Genomic DNA, 24220 nt, shown 5'->3' on the forward strand with positions numbered 1-24220 from the left:
CTGTTTGCAGGGGCCAGACGGTCTGGTTTGCAGTCGGTGCTGGGAGGATGGAGGTGAGTGTCTGGTCGAGGCTTCTGAGAATGGCATTTGGGGGGCTTGAGCAGGGCCTCCATGCTCTCAAGTGGCTCCCCATTTACTTGTCATTCTGCTTGAAATTTTGCCAGAAGAGCCAGACTCCTTTGAATCTTTTCAGTCATCTGCATAATGCAGATATATCCTCTGCATGTGTAGGATGTGCAGCTGACAGCAAGGGAGAGTGGTGAGAGGGGCTGGGTAAAAGAGGGGAGGGGGCCAAGATGGATTCTATCAAGGTCAGGGGGTCACAACCATGGGATCACAGCTGCCTGTGGATTCCAAGCAAGAAATCCCAAGCATGATTTGTGTGGTTGGAAAAATAACATGAGAGTGGGAACCCTGAGTTCATTATTCCAAAGGGCCCATTTGACTCACATCTAGGAAGCCATTTCTGGCCTCCTTTACCCCTGCATTTAGTTAATTATCCTCTCTGAGTCTTTAGTGCTAATCTACCACACTGCACTTAACCACTCTATGTTGTCATTGGTTGAATGAATGAATGAATGAATGAATTCCATCAGTTCTCCAGCCAAACTTGTGGTCTAAAAGGAACTAAAATGGTTCTGTCCTAAGTCCTTGGGCTTCACATCTCTTTCACCTTCCTCCCCTCAATTTTTACATTTGGAAATGAGAACAACATAATCATCCATCCATCCATCCATTCATCTATCCATCCATTATATGTTTACTGAGCACCTACTGTGTGATAGGCACACGCAAAACATGGAGGTTACAGAATCCCATAAACCTCTAAAATTGTCTCCCTGCGACAAGAATCCTCAAGTCCTTCCCAAATCCTAGTCCAGCATTTCCTAAGGCACCTTCTTGAGGATGATAAGTGTTCCTCCAAAAGGAGAGGAAAAGAGGAGTTTCATGGCTAAATGAGTTAAATAGGGCTCCTGGAGCCTGGACTGGCAATGAACACTGAAAATCTCCTGAGGTAGGTGGAGTATGCTGAGTTGCCCAAGCCTGTTTGACCATAGGTCCTTCTTGACCCCAAGTGTCTCCCATGGTAGCCCACACTGAAGGACCCACTCAGAACACCCCTGTGTTCTTCCTGGGCTGCCGTCTGGGCTCCTTTGGATCTTGTCTGTTTTTCTCAGACAAAATCACGAAAAATAAAAGAAGGACATTCACTTAAAAGGACATAATGAAACATGAAAAATGAATAACAATTTTTTAAGTAAGCTCTACACCCAACGTGGGGCTTGAACTCACAACCCCTAGGTCAAGAATCACACATTATCCTGACTGAACCAGCTAGGTGCCACTGAGAAACAAAATTTTAAAAGACTATTGCAAAATACAAAAATATTTGAATGCGTTTTAAATGTGTGTACATTCATGGCAATACTGCAAATAATTGACTTTATTTTGTGGATTGTACCTAAGCACTTACCTCAAAGTCATTTGTTCATAGTATTACACATTTTTTGCTTGCTGATTCATCTCATTTAGCATCACAGTTTTTCCTTCATTAAGAGAGGTATCCATTTCCAAATACTAGGATGCATATTTGTAACTGAGTTTTGTATTGCATCATGAAAGCCTTCTACTCTGTTGTTTGTTCTTGACATATTGCCACATGACCATTGATAGGCATCCCAAAGTTCTATGGGAAATGTGAGTTCAAGACTGCACCACTGGGGGCGCCTGGGTGGCCCAGTCGGTTAAGCGTCCGACTTCGGCTCAGGTCATGATCTCACAGTTTGTGAGTTCGAGCCCCGCATCGGACTCTGTGCTGACAGCTTGGAGCCTGGAGCCTGCTTCAAATTCTATGTCTCCCTCTCTGTCTGCTCCTCCCCCGCTCATGCTCTGTCTCTCCCTCCTTCAAAAATAAATTTAAAAAAACATTAAAAAAATTTAAAAAGACTGCACCACTGTATAGACCATTATAATGGCTGCAGTTTATATTATATACAAACGGGAGCACTATGTCAATGGAGAAATGAAACCAAACCGTCAGCTAGTTGAAGAAATCAACAAACTATCAAACCAAACTGCCAGCCAGTTATTTTTTTTTTAATCTTTTAAGGAAAAATTGTTTCATGGCCAGTTAGTTATGTGGTGAAAATGCTTGTAGCAAAGATGCTTGGGGCAAAACTATCCAGAACCCCTGTGGACCGTAAGATTAGTGCTCTTCAGGAACAGGGCTTCAATGTGAAGGATAAAGCAGCGCAGTTCTCCATGAACATCAACCAAACATTACTGTCACTCACTTCATTCATTCAGCATCTATGGGGTTAGACCCTGTGTTGAGCACTGGAGACTCTAAAGAATGAGACCTCAGTAAGGGGGAATCCTCCCCTACCCCACCATGTATATAGCAAAGAGAACTCAGCCACCACTTTCTCCTTGGTACCTCCTCAACCCTTGTTCACTAGGCAAGGATCATTGTTGCTATTTTATAGATGAGTAAAGTGAGGAAGTCAGTTGCCTGAGTTAACCCACTGATAAAGCAGAAGTGAGCCCAGTGTCTCAAATCATCCAGAACTAAACTGGTGCTGGACACGCAGGGTGGAAACTCACTTCTCTGGCACAGTAGGGACCCAGATGGCCTGAGGTTGAAGGAATGAGTATCACCCAGAGAGGGGACAGGCCAGGGTTGGAGTATGGCCTCTGATGGGCCATTCAATTGAAAGTCCCTGTGACCTGTGACCCAATGTCAGCACATCCTTTATATAAGGGCTCACTCCCAACTTTGGCATCCGGTACCACTGTGTCACCTCTCTGGAGAGCAGCATGTGACCATTGTTTAGGGGTGCATTTGCCAAACTGTTCATTCTCTTCCTGCTTTATTTTTCTCCATAAAATGTGTCCCTTTTCCCACATTAAATATTGTATGAAAATTGTAACTGATTTAGCACTTTGTTAAAAGCGAAATGACAAATCACATACATAGAGCATTCTGTGTGTGTGTGAATGTGTGTGTGTGTGGGTGTGGCTGTGGCTGTGGGTGTTGGCATCGGATGTAAAATCCATCACCAGCTATTACTTAATTAGGGTTGCGTTTTATTAAATGACCTTTGTTTGAAAACAATAATTTATAACAATTTATAACAACAAAAAAAAAGTGACATAACATGGATAGTTCTACTCTCTTATCTTGTTTTCTTCCATGGGTTGTAAGCTTCATAAGGGCCCAGATTTTTGTCGGTTTTATTCACTGCTGCCTTCCTTGGCACTTGGAACAATAGCTGGCATATGGTAGGTGCTTAACAAGTAGTTGTCCAATGGCTGAGCAGTTCTGTCTGACAGGCTAGTAAGAGCCTATACATTTCAGCACCAGGCATCTGGACAGCTCCCAGGCTGCCGGGCTCTTCAGGCCCCAGTAAGGAGGAGGGAAGGGGAAAGGTGGGCTTGAAAACATGCCCTGTACACCGCCCTCACTCTCCCCACCCGCCCTCGCCCCCACCCTCAAGCTTGGAGCCTCGTGAGCCCAGCTGTGTGCTCAGTTTTGCTGGGGCTACAGCCTTGTCTATTCCGCTGCAGTCTCCCTCAGTATTCCTTTTTGACTTCAGCAATTATTTGCACGTATCTATGAAGATCGCTTCTCAGGTTTTTGACTAAGATCAAGTACATAGACTTATTTTAGAAACTAAGCATTTCTCTTTCTCCTTGTCTCTCATCCCCTTCATCGTGCCCCCACATTCTCCTCTTTCCCTGTCCTTTATCCACTTTTCCCCTTTCCTTTTCCCTGTTATCACATCCCTCTTCCTTTCCCCCAATTTCTCTGTCCTATTTATCTCTGCCCTCTTCCTCCCCCATCCTTAGAGATGTCCCATTTTTTGCAGGGCTTGATTTATAGTAAAGGGAGGCAGCCTCCCTTCCCCTACTCCTTTTATGAAGGAAACAAAAAACGGAACTACATGCAGTTTTGCCATAAGCCTCCTCCTCCTAGTGTCCACCCACAGGTTAACCACCAGGGAACCTGCCTGCAGCTGATGAAAGCCTGCAGCAGGCCTGCCTGCCCACTTGTCTGCACCCTGGGGTGGCACCAAGTGGGAAGCAGAATTCTGCTGCAAAGGTCATGGGCTGGTGGGTGGATTTACTGATCTGCCCCATGTCCCCTGCTCCAGTTCCCTTTGTGGGTAATCATAGATGAATGATTTGGGGCTGTGGTTCCTAGACTAGGAGTGAGGTGATTCATTGGGCTTTCTAAGGGACCAGTTCTAGCAGCTGGGTGAGGTTTGCTGTGTTACACATGCTGTCATATTCTTGTAACGTAGAGCAAGAGGCTAAGCAACAATAGGAATGAAGGCTCTTAGCTAAAGAGGGGAGGAGGTGTGTCTGAGTTTACCTCTGGCCTTGCTCATCCCTGTAACCCTATGATGTAGATAGATACTGTTACTATCTCCACTTCATGGTCTGGGAATTGGAGGCCCAGAGAGGTAGGGTGACTTGCCCCAGGATATACAGCTAGAAAGTGGTGGAGCTGGGATTTGAACTCAAGTCTAATGGATTCAATTGCAGCAGGTATAATGAACTACACGATTGTGCTACCACCTCTCACGTCCATGGGAAGGCCCAACTAGGTTCCCATAGGACCACTGTTGTAGAAATGGACCCAACACTCCCAGTTCCATCACAGCTGGCTGGGGCTTTGCTCTGGGCACTCCTTCTGTAACCTTGGGGGAAGCAAGGGGCATTGAGAACTGGCACTGTCTCTGGGGGAGGAGGCTTTCCAGAGAGTATAGTCAGGAAGTTAAGATGACAGCCAACTCAGCTTTCTGGATGACCTGACCAGAGGAGAGACTGATAAATAGAAAGTGGTCATGGAACCATAATTGATGTTCACAGTGTAGATCTGGAGTCATCAAGAAAACAATTTTGGCAGCCTCCATGTGGTGAGCACCTGCCTGCTGTGTGCTAGCCGCCTACATATGTGATGTCTGCAACAACTTCGCTAGATCTGCAGGGTATCCTCTAATACAAAGTAGAAGATCTAGGTCAGAGAAAGTAAGTGACCTGCCAAGGTCACAGAGCAAAGTAGTGGAGGGGCTGTGGCTCACACCTAAGCCTCCTGTACTTTCCAGTTTCCACAATGGGTCTCAGAAAAAAAAAAGGTTTCAGTGATGTTTCATCTCTTTATTCCAGAAGAGAAGGCAGTACATAGTAAATTTTAGAAAGATTATATGCCAATAAGTTTAAATTGAGGCTCTGGGGACTTGAGGGGAGAACTACCAGTTGATAAAAGGTCATTCCTTATGGTCAGTGTTAGCAGGTAAATGAGGCATTACTGGGCTTTAAAAAGGCCCCTGCAAGTGGGCACAGCCCCGGGGTTGGTGGACATGAAGCTTGCTTTACTTGGGGGAAGCCACCTCCTGGCCTGTCCCTCTGCAGTCAAACTGCGTGAAGACACAGGGGGCCACCCAAAAGCACCAAATGCCAGCATGGAGGAGACATGCCAGGAAAGTTTCTGAAACCTCTTCCTCTGCCCTGAGCCAGGCGCCTAGGGAGGACCTGGACTGGGGACTCAGTTACACATAAAAAGCTCTGCTGGGTGCCTGACTGCTTCCTGGCTTCTGGGGATATTAGTGGTGGAGGAAGGAGGAGACAGAGCTGAACTTGAGGTCTTTGCTCTTAGGGGGAATTAGTGGAGATAATGTGCTTTTTATTAAAATTTTAAAACTAGTTCTGCCCCAGTGCTGGTCACCAATGCATATTCCCAGGCCCACCCTGATCTTCTTGAGTCAGAATCTTTGCTGAAGGTCCTGGGGATGTGCATTCTATGCCAGTGTCCCTAGAGCAGAACTGCCTCTGGATCTGTTCTCAACCAACCTACCAAGTTCACTGATTCAGTTCCTGCTCTTGCCTTTTACATACATTCTCTCATTATGGTGTCACATCCACTCTAAGAAGCTTTGGTAACAAAAGTGAGGCCTGGAGAGGCTAATCCACTTGCCAGGCACAAAACTTCACAGTCTGGCTCTAGATAGCCACCCTGTCCTATCTTCCTGTCTGTTCACAACTAGATCTTTCCCAGGAATGCCTTCTTGCTTCATCACTCCACTCTAAGTCTTCCTCCATCTCCATGTGCCTTATGCCCTACTCATTACCTAAGTGTATGTCCTGGGTCCTAGATGATGACATGTGCTGGAGTCCCTGGCACCTGTGTCTTCTGGCCTGTGGATGCAGGGAGTGGTCCTTGCACCTGGGGCTCAGGATGTGTGCAGTGGGTGAAACAGCTGTGGGGACATAGTACTTGAGGCAGAGATGGAAGGACACAAGCATGTTCCCTCGTGGTGTCTTTGGAAGGGGCAGGACTGGATGGAATGGACAGAGACAACTGGTATGCCCTCCCCTGCCCACATCCTTCTCTGTCCAAATCTCTTCTGCCTTCCAGGGCTGCCTCCATGGAATTCTGGATTCTGCCACATTCTCTTTCACCATGAGCTTCTTGTCTGAAATCCTTTCCTTCACTCCAGTAGTCACTCTTTACCCTTCCTTCACATAACTCCTTTCCATCTTACAGCTACTTCTTGTTATCCACTCCTTCAGCAGCTTTCCCTAACTGCCAAAGTTTTGATAGCTGCTTCCTTTGGGCTTCCACAGTTCCTCTCCCTGTCCCTCATTCTAGCCCAACACTATCCTAGAGGGCTGTTTATATGCTCCTAACTGAACTGTGAGCTCCCCAAGGGCAAGAGAGAGCCATCTCTACTCAATATTGCTTCCCTAGGATCTGGTATTAGAGTATTAGCTCAGTGAAGTTTTTTGTATGAATAGATGCCAATTGGTGGTGACTTTAGAGTCTGTAGACACTGCAAAGTCTCTACTCCATTTTATGAATCTAATTATAATACATCTTGGACTGCTTTTCACAAGCCAGAATCCAAGGAAGCCAGGCTAGAGAAAGGAGGAAGAAACTGAGGTCCAAGTGGTCAGTGACAGGTCTGATTCCGAGCCAGTGCTTTCACTGCAGCTCCCAGCTGCTTTGTTTCTGGTTCTACGACTGGAGCTCCTTGAGGACAGGAACCAAGTCTTGGACATTATTTCCTGGCTTGGCAGGACACTTTGCCTATTACCACAAATATTGCCATTTACTGGGTGCTTACAAGGTGTCAAGCCCTTGATATGCATTTTTCCCACAGTTTGCAACTCTCACAATATACACAGGGCAGGAAGGTACAATTATCCCCATTTACAGATGAACAAACCGAGGAAGGCCAAGTAACTGCATATTTATCAATGTTTCTTCTAGTTCATTTCATAAATTTATCCAGGTCCCACTGCGGCCTCACCAGACTTGTCATCAAACCCACTTTCCAGAGCAAGAAACCGAGGTTCTAGGACTACAGCTGATTCCTGTGCCTCCTGGATGCTTGGCCCACAATCTGACTTGAACGAATCGCGCAACAAGCGCCCTCTGCAGGCAGCGACGGTGACGTCTGCGTCACGTTCAGCCCCGCCCCTCGGCGCCGGAAACGCCCGAACGCTCCCTCCGGCCACGGAAGATTATGGAGCGCTCCTCCCAAGGCCCGGGCTCGGAGAAGCCGGGAACGCGACGTTCAGCCCGCACCCGACTTCCCGGCAGCCTTAGTCGCCGCGGCATCGGGTCAGAGGCATCCCCAGGGACCAAGGGAAGGTGGAGGCGGCCTTGGCTGCCGTCGTCTCCTTCGTTGTGAGTAATGTCCCCCCTACGGACGCCGCGGGGCGTCGGGGAGGGCCAGACGCCCACCCCCAAGCAGAGGAGGCGGGGCTCTGGGAGGGGTTCCTGCTGCAGAGGCTCGTCCCTGGGGGACGGTGCCACAAACGAGGGCACCCGTGCATCCAGCCCTGGGCACGTGTCCGTGCATCTGTGAGCAGCACCCTCCCCCTCCTCAGACCTCAGTTTCTGCACCTGTAAAATGGGGGCTCGGGACACTTCCGTGACTGCAAAAAACGGGATTTCGTCCAGTATTTTCAGAATTCCTGTCACCAGGCAGGCACCGAGAAATCAGAGCTGGGTCAGGCTATCCCGTGTGGCCGCGCAGAGCCCTGGGATCTCCTTCCCTTGCTGCATTAGCAGTCCTGAGACAGAAGAGTCCTAGAGGTTGGGGACTAGCCCCTTCCTGGTGGACCAGACACCCTGCAGCCTGGGATGGGACAGACATGAGACATGGCCATGCAAGTAACAAGTAATAGTGTTAGCTCAGATTTACTGAGCACTTATTGGGTGCCTGGCTTTACACGAAGCCCATCACATGTGCTACTTCCACCTCGCCACAACCCTGCCTGGGAGGTACTGTCCTTGCCATCCTGTTGAATGGAGGAGATATTTGAGGCCCAGAATCACAGAACAGTAACCAGTCCAAGGTTACCCAGCTAACAGGTGGCTGGAGCAGCAGTCCACAGTCTTACCCACTACACTGTTCTGAGAAATGTTTGATCTGGAAGGCAGGATGGCAGACGGGGAAAATGACAAGGGCCTGCCAGTATTAAGTATGTGTCGGGTGCCGGCCTAAGGGCCAGCATCCTTTATACTGCTGACAGTGACCCTACACTATAAGTTTCGTTATTTCTACTTCACAGATTAGACTCAGAGAGGTCACCTCACGTGTCTCAGGTCACACTATTAAACTGGGACTTTCGAGTTCATTGATGGTGCACTCTGCCTGCCTGTATATCGCTCCTACCCCACTCTCCCCTGAGCCTCAGTTTCCCCTTCTGTGAAATGGGAGGTTTGGGCCCGAAGACCCTGGACATTGATTGTTTCCTGAGCTCACATTCTTTGACTTTTAGGTAGCATTGACATGATGTCTAGAGTCCTGGGTTTGTTCCCAGTTATCTGCAACTTGGGAATGACTTGGCCAAGTCCCCTGCATCGCTGAGCCTCAGTTTCCCCTTCATAAGATGTAGAGACTAGACAATCCTAATTGCAATGGCACCTTCTGGCTTTAATATTTTATGACCGTAGATGAAGAGACAAGTTGAGGTTCAGCAAAACATGCATCCCCTGAGGATTTCTAATGAATGCAAATCTGCCACTTCACTCAGAACGTCCCGGTGCTAGACTTCCAAGGACAGATACTGTACATGGGTCAAAGGGAGCAGACACCTCCAATCAGGAGTAACTTCTGGGGGAGGCTTACTCCTCCAATGGTACAGAGCCCACTGCTGAGGTCAGACCAACCCAAGGCTGAGTGCTAGCATTCCCACTTCCCCTCAGAGCACCTCGAGCAAGCGACCTCTCCTTTCCATGCCTCAGTTTCTGAATCTGTAAAATGGGGTACTAATAATACCAGCTTCATTTGAGATTTGGTGGAAAACATAAGCAAAAAGACAACCGCTTCTGGCCTAGAAAACCCTCAAAAAACATCTGTCTGCTGCGCCATCCTGGGGCTGGGAGAGTTCCTGAGTTTTGGACCCTGCCACCCTCTGCCCCCTGAGACCAAGGTGGTGTTAGGGGTGAGGGAGGAGACGCAGGGTCCTGCTGAGTCAGCAGGGGACCCAGATAAGAGATATAGGCGGCCCCACCCCTAATACTGCTGGTGTAGGCTGCCAGGTCTGATGGTGGCTGAAGTGGCTAGTGCATTCCTGCACGTCCCTGGCTGGCGGCAGCCCCCGGGGTGGGGCAGAGGCTGTCTGAGGACAGAAGAGGCAGAGGAATGGTGTCAGGACTGCTGCATTGTGTGCCAGGGGCTGCAGCGAGGTGCGGGCTCGCGGTTGAAGATGACACAGCTGACGTGCGTGCTATGCTTCAGGCTTTTATGAAGTGCATACATATCTCGTGTCCCCAGGACAGGGCTGTGTGACATAGGACAGGATTCTCCGCCTGCAGTATAGAGATGCTACTCCTGGCCTGTGAGTGAGCTACAGGGGGCCAGGAGCCCTCAGAACTGTGTGTAGGATTGTGTGAGTGGTTGTCCAAGAGGTGCAGGACCCCAAAATGCCAGAAGTTCTCGATTTAGGAGTCAGAAGAACTGATGTTAGTAAATGGCATAGTGTGACTCTGGGCAGGCGGCTGAACCCCCCACCCCCACCCCTCAAACCTTATTCCTTCCTTCCTCTCTTCCATCATCTGTTCAACAAACATTTCTTGAGACCTGTTCGAGGCCCAGGCCTGTACTGGAAATACAGCCACAAAGACAGTGGTCCCACCTCCTCTTACCACGAACAAATAAGGAACCGGTTTTATAAGGGCTGATAGAAGGGCAAGTCCAGGGGCTATGGGAGTCACAAATTGCTGCTCCTGACCCAGCATGTTGGGGGGGGGGGGGGCAAGTTGGGGAATCAGGAGGTGAAGCCTGGTTCCGTGTCTATAGCCTCGGGCAGGTCACCAGACTTTCTGAGCGTCATTTTCCTCCTCTTTCCCATAGGCTCAATGGCACCACTTTGGGGTGGGGTGAGGGGAGGGGTGAGGGGGTGGGAGGTTAAGGGTTCCCCTTTCGAATAGGCCAGTGGGGAGAGAATTGGTGTGGGACTCGAGGATCTGGCCTCAGTCCCCTTTCTACTTGGTCTCACTAGGTCACCCCAAACACCTCCTCAGGGCCTCAGTTTCCTTCCCACACAGAGAGGGAGCCTGGCTGCCCAGTCTTCCACGGGCAAATGCACATGGGCAGTGGGAGCTCCAAGAAAGGTGAGCAATCAGGGAGAAGGTCCCAAAGGAGGTGGCATCGCTGAGGCCTGGAGGGTAGCAGAGGTTGTGGGAGAACCACAGGGGTCCCTGGCAGAACCCCCGGTGTAATGGAGGAATTTAGGGGTGGGGCCTTGGGTTCAGGTAGAAGGGAGGGGAGGAGCGGGGTGGTCCTTGAGCTCTAGCATTCACTGACTGGTGGAGTTAATGACGAAGAGCAGGGCCTCTGAGTCAGGTGAGCCTGAGTTTCAAGCCTACCCATCATTGCTTCATGAAATGCCCTTGGTGGGACACCTGTGTGGCTCGGTCGGTTAAGCATCTGATTTTGGTTCAGGTCATGATCCCATAGTTGGTGAGTTCAAGCCCCTGCTCCGGCTCTGTGTTGACAGTGCAGAGCCTGCTTTGGATCCTCCGTTTCCCTCTCTCTGTGCTCCTTCCCAGCTCTCTCTCTCTTTCTCAAAAATAAATAAGCATTAAAAATTGTTTATAAAGGCCCTCAGTAAGGTTTTCACCTGTCTAAGCCTCAGTTACTGCCATCTGGGAAATGGGGATAAGATAACCCATTCATAAAGTTGTTGGATATTATATGACTCCATTTATGTGAAATGTCCAGAATAGGCAGATGTATAAAGAAGAAAGTAGGTTAATGGTTTCCTTTAGCTGGAGGGTTGAGGGAATCGAAGGATGATTGTTCAGGAGCATTGGGTTTCTTTTTGTGGGGATGAAAATGTCCTAAAATCGACTGTGGTGGTGGTTGCACGACAATATACTAAAAAGCATTGACTTGTACACTTTAAGTGGCTGAATTGGATGGATGGTGTGTGAATTATATCTCAGTAGACTGTCACAAAAAACCAAAAGGTTGTTGGGAAGATCCGATGAGATGCTACATGCCAGCACATTGTAGGTGCTGTCTGAATGTTAGCTATCACTGGCATTGTTTATTCCCAGTAGCAAGTCCAGCCCTCCCTCAGAGAGGGCTGATAGACTCCAGGAGGAGGGGAAGGAGCCTGACCCACCACCGGCTGGCTAGGGGCCCAAAGCAAGGTGCATAACCTCTCTGAGCCTCAATTTTCTCATCTGTGAAATGGGGTGATTTTCCACATTTTGACCACCTCTTGAGACACTGTGAGGTTCAGATCAGACTGAGTTTTTGCCAGATACAGACACAAGGTTGGATGCATCCCCACTTAGGCAGAGAAGGGCGGGGAGATTGCATGTTCCCTCTCTCTGCCCGAGGTGGGACTGGCTTCACCCATCCATTCGTCTTGAGTACTGAGTGCAGATTGCATTTAAGGCACTGGGCAAAGGATAGAGCAGGGCTGGCAACAACCAGAGCCCTGGACCTCAGAGGAGCCTGGGTGGAGGGACACACAAGGGTCTCCCAGGCTAGGATTGATCAAGCCGTCATGTTATCATTCTGGGCCTCAGTTATCTCATCTGTGAAAAGGGGAAAAATTGTGTCTCCCGGGTGAAGCTTAACTGAGGCTTACAGTGACTGGCCCAGTGACTACACTTAATATGTGGGAACCATTATTATTAATTGCTATCATTAATATCATGATCAAGTGCCTTTTCTCACCCCATTTCAGCTATCTTGTTACACGGTGAATTGTGTCAGGTCTCCATCTCTCCTGTCCGTGTCCTAGATGATCAAGTCCCCCAGGTCAGGGCCTAGATGCCCCTTCCTGGTACTGTCCTTTTCAGACCCAGCCCTGGGGCTTGAAGAAGCTTCTCCTCTGTGCAGCCCCAAGCCCCCTTCTTGCCCCCTTCCTCTAAGACCCTTTTCTCTGGACCTGCAGGTCTGGCCAAGCAGGGAACTGAACCCCTCTCCTTCCACCCAGCTGCAGGGTAAGGTCACCAGGCCGCCCCCTGGGAGGCCTTTCTGGGCATTTTGTTCTCACTGCGGCTGGAGCTGAGCTAGAGCAAGCTGAGCCTGGCTCAGCGTCTCCTCCCACATCCCTCCCTCTGCAGAGCTGTAAACCAGGCTGGCTGGCGACTCAGCCAGGGCCGCAGCAGCATCTGCAGCATCCCTGTTGCTGTGGTGGATGGAGGGCAGGGATAGAGGGGTGTGCTTTCCCTTGCTGGGTGCTACTCTCCACTCTGGATCTGCACTGCCTGCTTTGCAGCTCCCTCAGAGTGCTCTCCCCCAAAACTGCCTGCTGACAACTCCTTCCCCCTTTTTTCCTGGTTCCCATCTGCAGACAGCATGGTTGTCTCAGGCTACAGCCTGCCAGGCACCTGGGATAATGAGACACGTTGTGTATTGAGAGTAAGGTCAAGGTCCCACCACAGCGCTACCATGAATGGGCTGGGCACCTCAGAGTGGTTCATGGAATTTCTCTGGGTCTGTTTCCCCATTTGTACAGTGTGAATGATCCTGAAAGTGTCGGCACTGACATCCATCCTTCTGATTTCTTTTTAACTCCCCCTGACCCTGAATCTTTTACCTTGAAACTAGGTCTCCTGTGTGACCTCAACAACCAGGCCAGGCAAACAGGAGAGAGCTAAGATAGGGTGGGTGATGGGGGTGGTGGAGAAGCCAAGCTTTGGAGCCTGCAACCTTGGGCTGGACTCATCTCCACCACCCCCCACCACCCACCCCCGCCCCAGCCAGTCCTCACCTTCCTGAACCTTGTTCTCTTCATCTGTAAAATTACAAGAGTCAGACCTGAGTTATTGGAGGTGGACCCCTCTGCCAGACACACCGCTAGCAGGTGACAATAAACATGGGTCTCCTTCCCCTTCAAAGTGCAGCTTCGCTCCCCAAATCTGGGCCTCTCCTGTAGAGGTCCCTGCAGATAGTGTCAGGGATGGGGAATGAACTAGCGATGGACATTTTGTGGCTGAGGTGGTTCCCAGGTGGCGCAGGGGATAGGAGCATCAGTGTGCCTCCAGGTGATCTGTGTGATCCCAGCACAAAGTGTGTATGGTGAGCACAAAGCGGGGAGGCCAGAGCAGACTCCACCCCCGGGGGTCAGCAGAGGGGTCATGGGACTTGGCACCCTGTTTGCTCATTTGTTCATCCACTCAGCAAATAATTTAGTCTCCTTGAAGGCCACTGCGTGCCTGGGCCTGTGGAGGACAGAGCAGTACAGGGCTGTGTGCCAGCCCCTGGTTCTAAGCACCTTACGTGAATTAACTCACTTTTACCCTCACGACAACAGAATGGGGTAAGCACTGTTTGCCTCGTTTGGCACAGAGAAGTTAAGTACCTTGGCCAAGGTTACATAGCAGGTAACTCGTAGACCTGGTGTCTGAAACCAGACAGTCCTCTGAGGTCAGTGACAAAAACGTCTCCTCATCTTCCCATTGCCCTCAGTGGGCCTGGCTTCATTTCCTTCCTGCGTGTTCTGGAACAACCCACTGGGTCTTACACCTCTAGCCCTTGTTCTTACAGCTTCCCCTGTCTGCAGTGTGTTTTCCGACTCTCTTTCTCCTCTGACTGACCAACTCCTAGTCATCCTTCAGTGCTCAGCTGTGGCAACACCTCTTCCAGGAAGGCTTCCTTGGTGCCCTTTCCACCCCTGGCTGGGTTAGGCTCCTCTGCTGGCCTCTGTTCGCTCCCTTTCCCCCATCTCCCACTTATCTCTCTTGTCACAAGCATCTGTTAATTTATTTTTTTAATGTTTATTTATTTTTGAGAGAGAGCAAGCACAAGCGGGGGGAAGGGCAGAGAGAGAGGAAGACAGAGGATCCGAAGCAGGCTCTGCGCTGAGAGCAGAGCCCAATTGGGGCTTGAACTCACAAACTGTGAGATTATGACCTGAGCCGAAGTAGGACACTCAAACAGCTGGCCCACCCAGGTGCCCCAAGCATCTGTTAATTTAGGTGCCTTCCCACCAGACTGTGAGCCCCTTGCCCTCACCTTGGCACCCCCTGTGCCTGCCACCATATGTGGTAAGTCTTGATTGGTAATAATCTTGTGAATAGTGGGCAAGTCTAGTATCTCTGTTTCATAGAGGGAGAAGCTGAGGCACAGAAAGGTGACATGACCTACCCAAGTCACAGTAACAGAGCCGGCATTTGCTGGGATGGCCTCAGTCTCGAGGAAGAGACTTTGGAAGGTGTCAGAGAACTTTGTAGTAGCCCTTGCTTAAGGTCTGACAGGCAAATGGCCAATAGTAGTAATAACAATATTAATAATAATAATAATAGCAGTCCCACTTAAGAGCTTTTCCTGTGTCTCGGGCATCATGCTAAGCACGGTGTATGAATACTTTCACTTCTGCCTTACTCTTTCCTTATGAAGTAAGTGTTATGATTAACCCTATTTTAGAGCTGGGGAAATCGAAGCTCAGAGAGGTTAAGTGACATGCTCAAGGTCACACAGCAGTGATTTACCAAACCAGAGTTTAAACTTTTTAAGTGATTTATTAATGGCTAAAAGCCCAGAGGCCCAAAGGGTAGATGATGAAAAGCCTCCCTGTCTTCTGTCCCCAGCCACCCAGCTCCTCCCCTGGAGGCGACTAGGATGATTCACAAATGTCCTTCAGAGCAGGTCTGTGTGTTCACAGACAAACCTGGGTTTGTGTTATTCAGAGCCAGGTTTAAACCCACACCTATGAGATTTTCCGTCACCCACAGAGGCTCAGGGCTTGACACAGAGTGCCCACCATGCCCTGGCAGAGATTTGGGGACCCCAAAAGCCTCTGTCCTCTGCCCGAGTTCCCTCTCCCCACTGCCATTGTGTCTCTTCAGCAGTTGGCTGAGGGCCTGCCTCGCTCGACTCAGGCTGCAGCAGAGCCTGGGCACTGGTCCAGGGCCCTGCCCGGCAATGGCAGAAGGGCTGCGGCAAGCCATGGGGGACCCCTTCAACCCAGTCTGACATCCATTTTACTATCCCTCATGGTGGTAGCCCAGCATAGGGGAACAGCTCATGCAAAGGCAGGGAGGTGAGAATGAGCACAGGGGTATGGAGGTGCCATGGTCTTTGGGTACAAGGAGACTTGGGTCCGAGTCCCGGCTCCACCCCTTCCTGCTGTGGAACCAGATGGGCCTGCCTCCTTAAGGAGCCTCTGTTCTCTCAGGACACTCATGAGGATTAAGAGACAAAGCACCTGCTTGGGGAATGTAATAGGTCCCCGATAAGTTGGTAGTCGGCTTGTTTTAATTACGAAGGCCTCTGTTCTGAGCTTTTCCAAATTTCTACCTGACCCCTGGAAAGCGGGGATGCAAGATCCTCAGCTCTCCCTTCCTTTCTACATGCCGAAGGAATTGAATGTGAATAAACATTAGGTTGTATTATTATTGTTGTCGTTGGTATTATTATTACTCTTACTTGGTGCCCAGAGAGTGGTGTCCTTGGGTATGTAGACCCCAAGGACCCCACCCCTATCCTACTCCCCGGGTGACACTCTGAGGGGAAGCCCATGGCAGGAGTTTACTGTCTTGGGGGGCAGAGCAGCAGGGGACCTGTGTGTGGAGATTCGAGTTTTGAAGACCAGGGGAAGGGGGCTAACAGGAAGCTGGCTGGGAGTAAGAGCATAGGGCTGGGAATGGGGTGTCTTGGTCAGTAGCCATGGCCTGCCTGAGCTCCAGTTTCCTGTGTGGAATTGGGGTCATCTGTCCTTTCCCATTAATATCGTGAGATTTGGGATGCTCAGGCAGGGGAATACATGAGAGAATATCTGCCACCTTCAAAGCCAAGGTCACGAGCAGTCAGCCCACAGGCTGATGTGGCCTGTGGAGCAGCTGGGTCCAGCCCCTCCCCCAACCAAGGGTATTAAAAAAATTCGTTTGGAAATAATGGTCATGGTTGCACAGCATTGTGAATGTAATTAGTGCCACTGAATTGTACACTTAGAAATGGTTAAAATGGTAAATTTTATGTTATATATATTACACTATGATTAAAAAGTGCAGAAAAAAGAGGATTTGAATCAATTGCCGTTATCAGAAAAACAGAGACCACTTTATGGGGGTCAGTAGCGACAATTTTGAAAAGCCAAATAGGAGGCAGTAAGGGCGTGGTTACCCAAACTTGTGACTGGACACATGGAGGATGGGCTGGCTTTGGAAGGCACAGTGGCTTTGGAGGAGACCCAGGCACTGCACAGAGAGCTGGGAAATACCCTGGCCTCTTCCTACCTGCCAGTCTTTCTTTAATGCCTCCCATTGGCTGAACCTAACCAGAGTCCGTTGGCAGAGGAGCTTGGGAAATGTAGTTTCCCAATGAGCACTTGGGATGCCAAGAAAAGCAGAGGAAGAGCAGGGAATGGGTCTGAGATCATATAGCAAATGACTGGTACAGTTGTCAACATCTGACAGCTGGGTCATTTAACATAAAAATCTGGATTCATAACTTTTTCCAAAACATCCTTGAGCCCCCTGTCCTGGCAATGACCCTGTAGACAGGGAAAGGAAAGGAAAGGAAAGGAAAGGAAAGGAAAGGAAAGGAAAGGGGAGGGGAGGGGAGGGGAGGGGAGGGGAGGGGAGGGGAGGGGAGGGGAGGGGAGGGGACAGGTGGGGAGGGAAGGAGAGGAGAGGAGAGGAGAGGAAGACAGGGCATGGGGGTCAGCAAGGCCCATGAGGGGAGGGGAGGGGAGGGGAGGAGAGGAGAGGAAGACAGGGCATGGGGGTCAGCAAGGCCCACCTCTGCCGAGTCATGCTGGGGCACTGCCTTGGGCAGGCCAGCTGAGGAGTCCTGAAAAGCTTACAGAGTCTCCAGTTTTCTGACCAGCACCTAATGAGGCATGAAGGGACCCCCAAGTCCTTTAGAGCAGGGATAGACGAAAAGCCATGAGGACCCTGAGCCGGGTGGACAGAACAGGCAGGGCCAGGGGAACTGACAGGGCTGGATCGGCCTTTAGAAAGAGCGCACCGGGTATCCAGGACTATGGGAATACCCTAGCTCTTGGAGACTCTCTAGTCCTGTGGAGGTTTTGTTTGTTTGCTTTTTGTTTTATTTTTCTTTCTGAGGCTGTCAGGCCCTTTGTTCATACCAAATCTTCCAGGAAAGCCCAACATGTTAACTCATGGCAGAACTATCCTGGAGGAGGAGGTTGGGCGGCCTGAAGTTCTCCTCTGAAAATCCCTGAGGCGATACTCAGGAAGGGTCTCAGACCTGTCCAAGGTCACACATGGCATTTGAGGAGATCTGTGCTTATGCTACAGGCCTCTTGGCTCCCAAGATGCTGAGAACACTGGCTTTGGAGTCACTTGGACTGGAGACAAATCCCCACCATAGCTCAGTGACCTCAGACAAGGACCCTCACCCCTTGTTAGAAGGGGATGCCAGTATCTCCCTCATAGGATGTGGGGAGGGGAGGAGAGGTTTATGCTTGTCAGGTGCCCACACAGTGCGTGGTTACCTAGGTTATCATGGTTACCAAGGGGCCAGTCCCATGGCTATTACGATGACACAGGCTGCCCTCTGACCCCCAAGATGGGGAGAACTCCCCAGATTCTTCCTACCTCTCTTCCTGCTCCCTCCCAGGCCACACAGCCAGCAAGAATTTGTCCTCTGCAGGGATGTGCAGGGAGAAAGTCTCCTTTTTTGATGAAACAGCAATGAGGTGATGTCTGGGTTTTTTATATCCCCATTGCTGAACTGGTGCCAGACACAAGAGTACAAGCCAGATTCCATTAGCCACATTTGTCCTATGGACTCCTAGCCCTGTGGGGACCTCCCAGTGGTCCAGTGTGAGACCCAGCAACTGGGAAGACATTGGCCAGGGCCAATGAAAGCAGTTACAAGATGTGACACCTCCCCTAGGGACCCAGGCAGGGTCTTAAGAGTCTGCCTCGCTCAAGAGCCTTTCCTTTTAGGGGTGCCTGGGTGGCACAGTCGAGTTATGCGTCCAACTCTTGGTTTAGGCTCAGGTCATGATCTCACAGTCATTGGGATCAAGCTGTGCTTTGGGCTGGTCACAGAGCCTGGTTGAGAGAATCTCCCCCGCTAGTGTGTGCGAGCTCTCTCTCTCTCGCTCTCTCTCAAAAAAAAAAAAAAAAAAAAAAAAAAAAAAAAAAGTCTTTCCTTAAAAAAAAAGAGACATGGTTACATTTTTCTTCTTGCCAATGTAAGAAATCCTTTGAGGTGTAGGAGTTACTACTAACCCCATTTTTGAGAATAAAGTGAGGCCTAGATAGGTTAATTACCTTGCTCTGAGGAACCCATCTGTAAGTGTCAAGTCATGGCTTAATCCTGCTACTCTATTGTCAATCAGACTTCAGAAACCTGAGTGCTCATTATCATTCTGCTCAACCAAAGTATCAATGGTCTGGAGAATTTGAGATTGTTGGTGATAATATCATAGGATTATATTTAAAAAAATTTTTTTTTGTCAACATTTATTTATTTTTGGGGACAGAGAGAGACAGAGCATGAACGGGGGAGGGGCAGAGAGAGAGAGAGACACAGAATTGGAAACAGGCTCCAGGCTCTGAGCCATCAGCCCAGAGCCCGATGCGGGGCTCGAACTCACGGACCGCGAGATCGTGACCTGGCTGAAGTCGGACGCTTAACCGACTGCGCCACCCAGGCGCCCCTCATAGGATTATATTTTAAATGGGGGGAAAATCCCTCAAAGTAGCATGCACTTGTTAAAAAAAATATTCAGTTACAAAAATGTCTGAAGTAGATAGTAAAAGGCCCTGCAACCCTACTTTCCAGAGATAAGCTCTGGAACCACTTATTATATATATTCTTCCAGGTTCTTTTATGCATTTACAAGTAAGTGTTAATATTTATGTTTTAAGAAGATTGTACATTCTGTTTTGCAACTTGCTTTTTGCAAGTAACAGTAGCTCTTGAAATACAGAGGTTCCTAACCACTCAGATCTGTGGGGGAAGCGACTGGTAAAGTTTTAATGCGAAATTGTGTTTTGTGTATGTGAGTGGAGGGATGGTGATTATGAGTATCATCAGAATTTCTGAAAAGATTCGGACCCAAGCCCCTTGTATTTCAGCTGGAGAAAACGAGGCCGAGAGGGGAAAGGCAGGTGAGTGGGGAGCCCAGCCCCTCAGGGTGGCCTTGAAGGATGACAGGGAGAATGCTGCAGTTGCTGGCCCTGGGCACCCTGCCCTGGCCCCGAGAGGAACTGCGCCCTGCGGAACCAGAAGGAGGGTGAGGGAGTCAGCCTTGCCTGAGCTAGCAGACAGGGCTTCTGCAGTCCCTGCCAGGCCAAGATTTACGGCCACCAGGAGCTGGAGGTTACAGAGAAAGAGCCTGGTGCAGCACTTGGGAAGGGAGCCGTCCGCAGTGCCTGCAGTGAGCCAGCTACTGGTCAGGCCTGGCTCCTCTGGGCTCAGGAAAGCCCTCTGAGGTGCAGGCCTAGAACATGGGGATGGACAAAGGGTGGGGTCAGAGGGCACTCTTGGGCCTGGCCAGGTTCTTGTTACTGAGCTAGTAGCAAGAAGTTGCTAGAGAAGGGGCAAAGGACAGAGTGACCAGCACAGGTAGAATGACATGAGGGATTTTAGAGGAGGTCCAGATGGCTGGAGCTCAGAGCAGAAGGGTGAGGTAGGCGAAGGGAGAGGCTAGGAGCATCGTGCCATGTGGAGAGCTGGACCAGGGAAATTTCGAGAAGGGTTCAGGCAGGGGCTCACCATGTCTCAGATGCAATATTTGAAGGCTCCCTCTGGGGACTGGATCAGAAGGGATCGGATGGGAAGGTGGTGAGGAAGCAATGGCCAGCAGCCATGTGCCACACTGGGCGGAGTGTAAACAGGGCTGGGCCACTGAACCGGCCAGGAGGCTCACACCTTTGGCTTCCTGTCCCACGTCCCTACCCAGCTGGGCCAACAGAAGCCTCACCGTCAGAGTTTCATGCCGGCACCCTCGCTATCAGATGAGCATCACCCCTGCACCTCCAAACCCACCTCTAGTTCCTCTAATTCTGGTGGCTCAGGAAGGTGGGCATTCACAGGGTGGGTAATCATAACAGTACCAGGCTGTGCTCACTTCTTTCCATGGTGTCTCCACATTGGCTCCAAGAGGTAAGGACTGTTACTCTCCCTGGTTTATAGAAGAGGAAACAGGCTTGGGGAAATTGAGAGCCTTGACCAAGGCCCCACAGTTGCTGAGTGGTGGCAGACAGAGCCAGGACACAGATCCAGGGTTCCCAGTGCCATTGAGATCCCCTGAGTCCCCCAAATCCAAAGACCAAACCCAACCCTTCCTCATTTTTTCTTTCACTCGATTCATTCGTTCACTTGTTCATTCATTCATTCATTCATTCATTCACATTCTCATGAGCCCCACTGTGTGCCTGGCTATGTCAGGCACTGGAAAGGCAGCAGCCCCTCCACTCTCAGGGGGCTACCCCGTGTGCAAAGAACAGAAGCTTTAGTAGAAACCACATGGTAGGGACCCAGGAGACCAGAGGCACTGCCAACCCTATCCCTTGATGGCATCCACTAGACACAAATACCAGCAGCGTCCTCTTTGAGAACAGCATCTTCTTGGTACTCAGGCAGGTGAGCTGGGTGGGGGCAAAGGAGTCAGCCAGATTGGGGGTTACTGGGTAAGAGATCTGGGTAAGGCTAACGTGGAGGGACAGAGAAGGGATATCTTTCAAAGGGCAGCCCATGGGAGGTTATAAGGTATTCTGTTATCTTGTGGGTGAGCCTTGCAGAGGAGGTGCAGAGAGTTTGGTGAGGAGCAAATGGGAAGCTGCTGGGGGCAGAGGCTGGCTCTGGGCCTGCCAGGATGGGGTGGCAGAGGCTGCTGGCCAGGTGAGTGAGAATGCTTGTGCCGCACCCCCTCCCCGGGGGGCAGGCCCATCTGGCTCGAGAATGGGGCCAAGCAGCTTTCTGGGCACCTGGCAGGCCTGTTATGCGGCTGTGGCAACCGGAGCCTGTCATGAAATCCAAGTCCTCAACCCAGACAGCATTTCATCTCCTGCTTCAGCAGGGATTTACCCAGAGGGTGGAGAGCTGGTGCTGAGGACCAAGTAGATTGTGGTTCACATCCCAGCCACAGATAATAACGCATTTAATATGGAACAGTGATCGATGTGATGTGCTCCTTGTATACCAGGCATTTGGCATTACTGCTTTTGGTCCTCGTGGCAGCCCTGTGGAATGGGCATCAGAGGAGACCGAGGCACAGGGAGGGTGAGTGATTTGTTCAGGGTCACACAGCTAAAAACAGCTGAACCTGGGTCCAAGCCCAGGTCCATGTGATTCTGGGATGGGCTCTTCTTAGCTGTATTATCTCTCTCCTAGCCCAACAGTTTTCCAGCTGTGTGAGCCTCCATGTTTTCACCTATGAAAATGGGGATGACAGGTGTGCCTACCCCACGGGGTTATCGTGCAGATTAAGGGAGACAGTCGAATTGAATGATTTTAGTGTGGAGCCTGGCACATACTGAGTGCATGGCAAATGTCACTGCTATCATCATCGCCACCATCACCACCATTATTACCGATGGGCTAGAAGCCACCTGAATGATCATCCGATCCAGCCTCCTTGTACAGATGCGGAAACTGAGATCTGAACAGGGGGCGGTGGATCACACAGTTGGTGAGCCGTGAGGGAGTATCAGAAATCCTCATGAGTCAGGCCTGCCACCTCCAGCCTCCCCACCCTGCAGTGATGAGTGTCAGGCCTTCCCATGAATGTAGCCCCAACGGGGGTCCCAAGGGGCACTAACCCAGCTTTATACCCCCAGCTACCTAAGGTGGAACAGATGCAGCTACAGCACCAAGAGTTCCTACAGATGTGGCTGGCCGCCTTGCACAGGAAATTTGTCCTGTTCCACCTTGGAGAACCCCACTGCTCTATCCTGGAGGCTTCCTCTACCTCACAGCCTCAGGATGCCACTTTCTTCCTAGACGTGGCTTGAGAGCCCTCTGGTGGCCACCTAGGGCTGCAGCTTCAGAGTCTGGGCATCATGGAAGTCCCGCTCTGCCCCAGCTGGGAGCCCGGTTCACATGTGTGTCTTTTTTGTTGTTGTTTTTTCTTTTAATGTTTATTTATTTTCGAGAAAGAGAGAGAGGGGCGGATGGAGACAGGATCTGAATCAGGCTCCACGCTGACAGCGGCGAGGCCGATGCAGGGCTTCAACTCCAGAACCGTGAAATCATGACCTGAGCCAAAGTAGAACACTCAACCAACTGAGCCCCCCAGGTGCTCCAGCCCCACTGAGTGTCCCAACCTTGGTGCTAAGGTCTGAACTGTGCTCCTGTGTGGCATAGGATCCATCCCGGTGGGGTGTTAATACCTCATCCCCAGACCCTCATCACCCTTTTGGTCCCCGGGGTGTCCCAGTTCTGGATGCCCACTTACCACAGTACCCCTTGTGATACAGAGGATCTGGTTTTTATTATGTAGGATTCTGGGTTTCCTTTTATTTTGCTTAGGAAAATCCATGGGATGGCAGGTAACTGTGGCTTTTTGTTGTTGGAGCCAGCTTGGCAAAAATCTGTCCTCCTCCAGCCACAGAGAGTGACAGGGAAGTTAGGAGAGTTGGACTCTGTCTGAGTGGGTCTGTCAGGAGGACCTCACACTGATGGCCTTTGGAGGCCCTGAGCTCTAAGAACATGCCTGCTCTGACCCAGTGTCCCTCCTCTGATTCAGTCAGGGGTCAAGCAGAAATACCAGGCCACAGAGAGGAAGGGATTTGTCCCAGGTGTTTGAACTTGAGCAATTATGGGAGCCGCTTAAGCAGTCTCTGCAAGGATATTGTCATCGAGTCTGGACATCGAGGCTGGAGCTTGAAGACATAGAGCAGGCTGTCAGCAAGGACAGAGGTATATCATGTATGGGAAGGACAAGAACATTCTGGGATCCACAGGAACAAGCTGGAACCCACATGGGCAGACTGGAACCCCGGTTGGTTCTTGCTGCTGCCAACCTTGAGGGGTGTATGTGGGGTTTCTGGAGAGACCAGGGCCCTTCTCATAGATCTAAACACACACACCTGGCTTAGCAAGTGTCAAAGCTGAATGCTGATCCCAGGGTAGGAGAGGCAGTTGCAGACCAGCCACTGCCTTGAGACAGAGAAACTGAAGGAACCCCCATGAAGAACTGCTTTTTTGTTCCTTTTCCTGCTTCTGTTCTTGCTAGGACCTGCCCCCTGCCTTACACATGCCTTCTTGTACAGGTAATGTATGTCCTCCTTGTAAAGGTCAAGAAATCGATGATTTCTCTGGAGTCTTCCAGCACAACAGATAACATCTAAGGAGTGACCAGGGTCATCATGAACATTTTCCAAGACCTCTGACACACCAAGACCCCTGGCTTCAGGGCATAAGTGACTTATGGTGGACACCTAAACCATTGTCTTTGTTCACGGGTGCCTGAGAAGACACAGGCATTGGACCATAGACCTCAATAAAAACCCCAGACTCCAAGCAAAGATGAAACTCACTCTTCTTTCCTTTCCAAGTCTCCTGGATGCTCTGTCCAAATCTACACACACTCCCTATCTTTAATAAACTCTGCTCTCACTTCTTCTTGGATTGCATTTGATTCCTATCCTGCGTGAAGCCAAGGACCCTCTTGGCTAGTTGTGTGGGACCCCCCCCACCCCCCCGCCGCCCGGATCCTTGGGCCCAACCAGCCCGCATCAGCCTCATGCCCACAAAATGAGCCAGTCCCTCCGCTTCAATATGTGGGAGCTACAAAAAGCATTGCCATTTCA

The 24220-nt window shown here is 50.4% G+C and overlaps 1 protein-coding gene across 1 annotated transcript in view; it reads left to right on the top strand.

Annotated features, from left to right (window-relative positions):
* Window positions 1-7617: 7617 nt before the first annotated feature.
* AP1B1 (adaptor related protein complex 1 subunit beta 1) overlaps window positions 7618-24220 on the top strand; it is an 85084-nt gene continuing 68481 nt past the window's right edge. The window contains exon 1 of the mRNA XM_047827097.1: window positions 7618-7696. The gene's annotated coding sequence lies outside the window, so the exon portion shown is untranslated. The remainder of the gene's footprint in view (window positions 7697-24220) is intronic.

The sequence above is a fragment of the Prionailurus viverrinus genome, chromosome D3, assembly GCF_022837055.1.
Source record: "Prionailurus viverrinus isolate Anna chromosome D3, UM_Priviv_1.0, whole genome shotgun sequence".
NCBI lineage: Eukaryota > Metazoa > Chordata > Mammalia > Carnivora > Felidae > Prionailurus > Prionailurus viverrinus.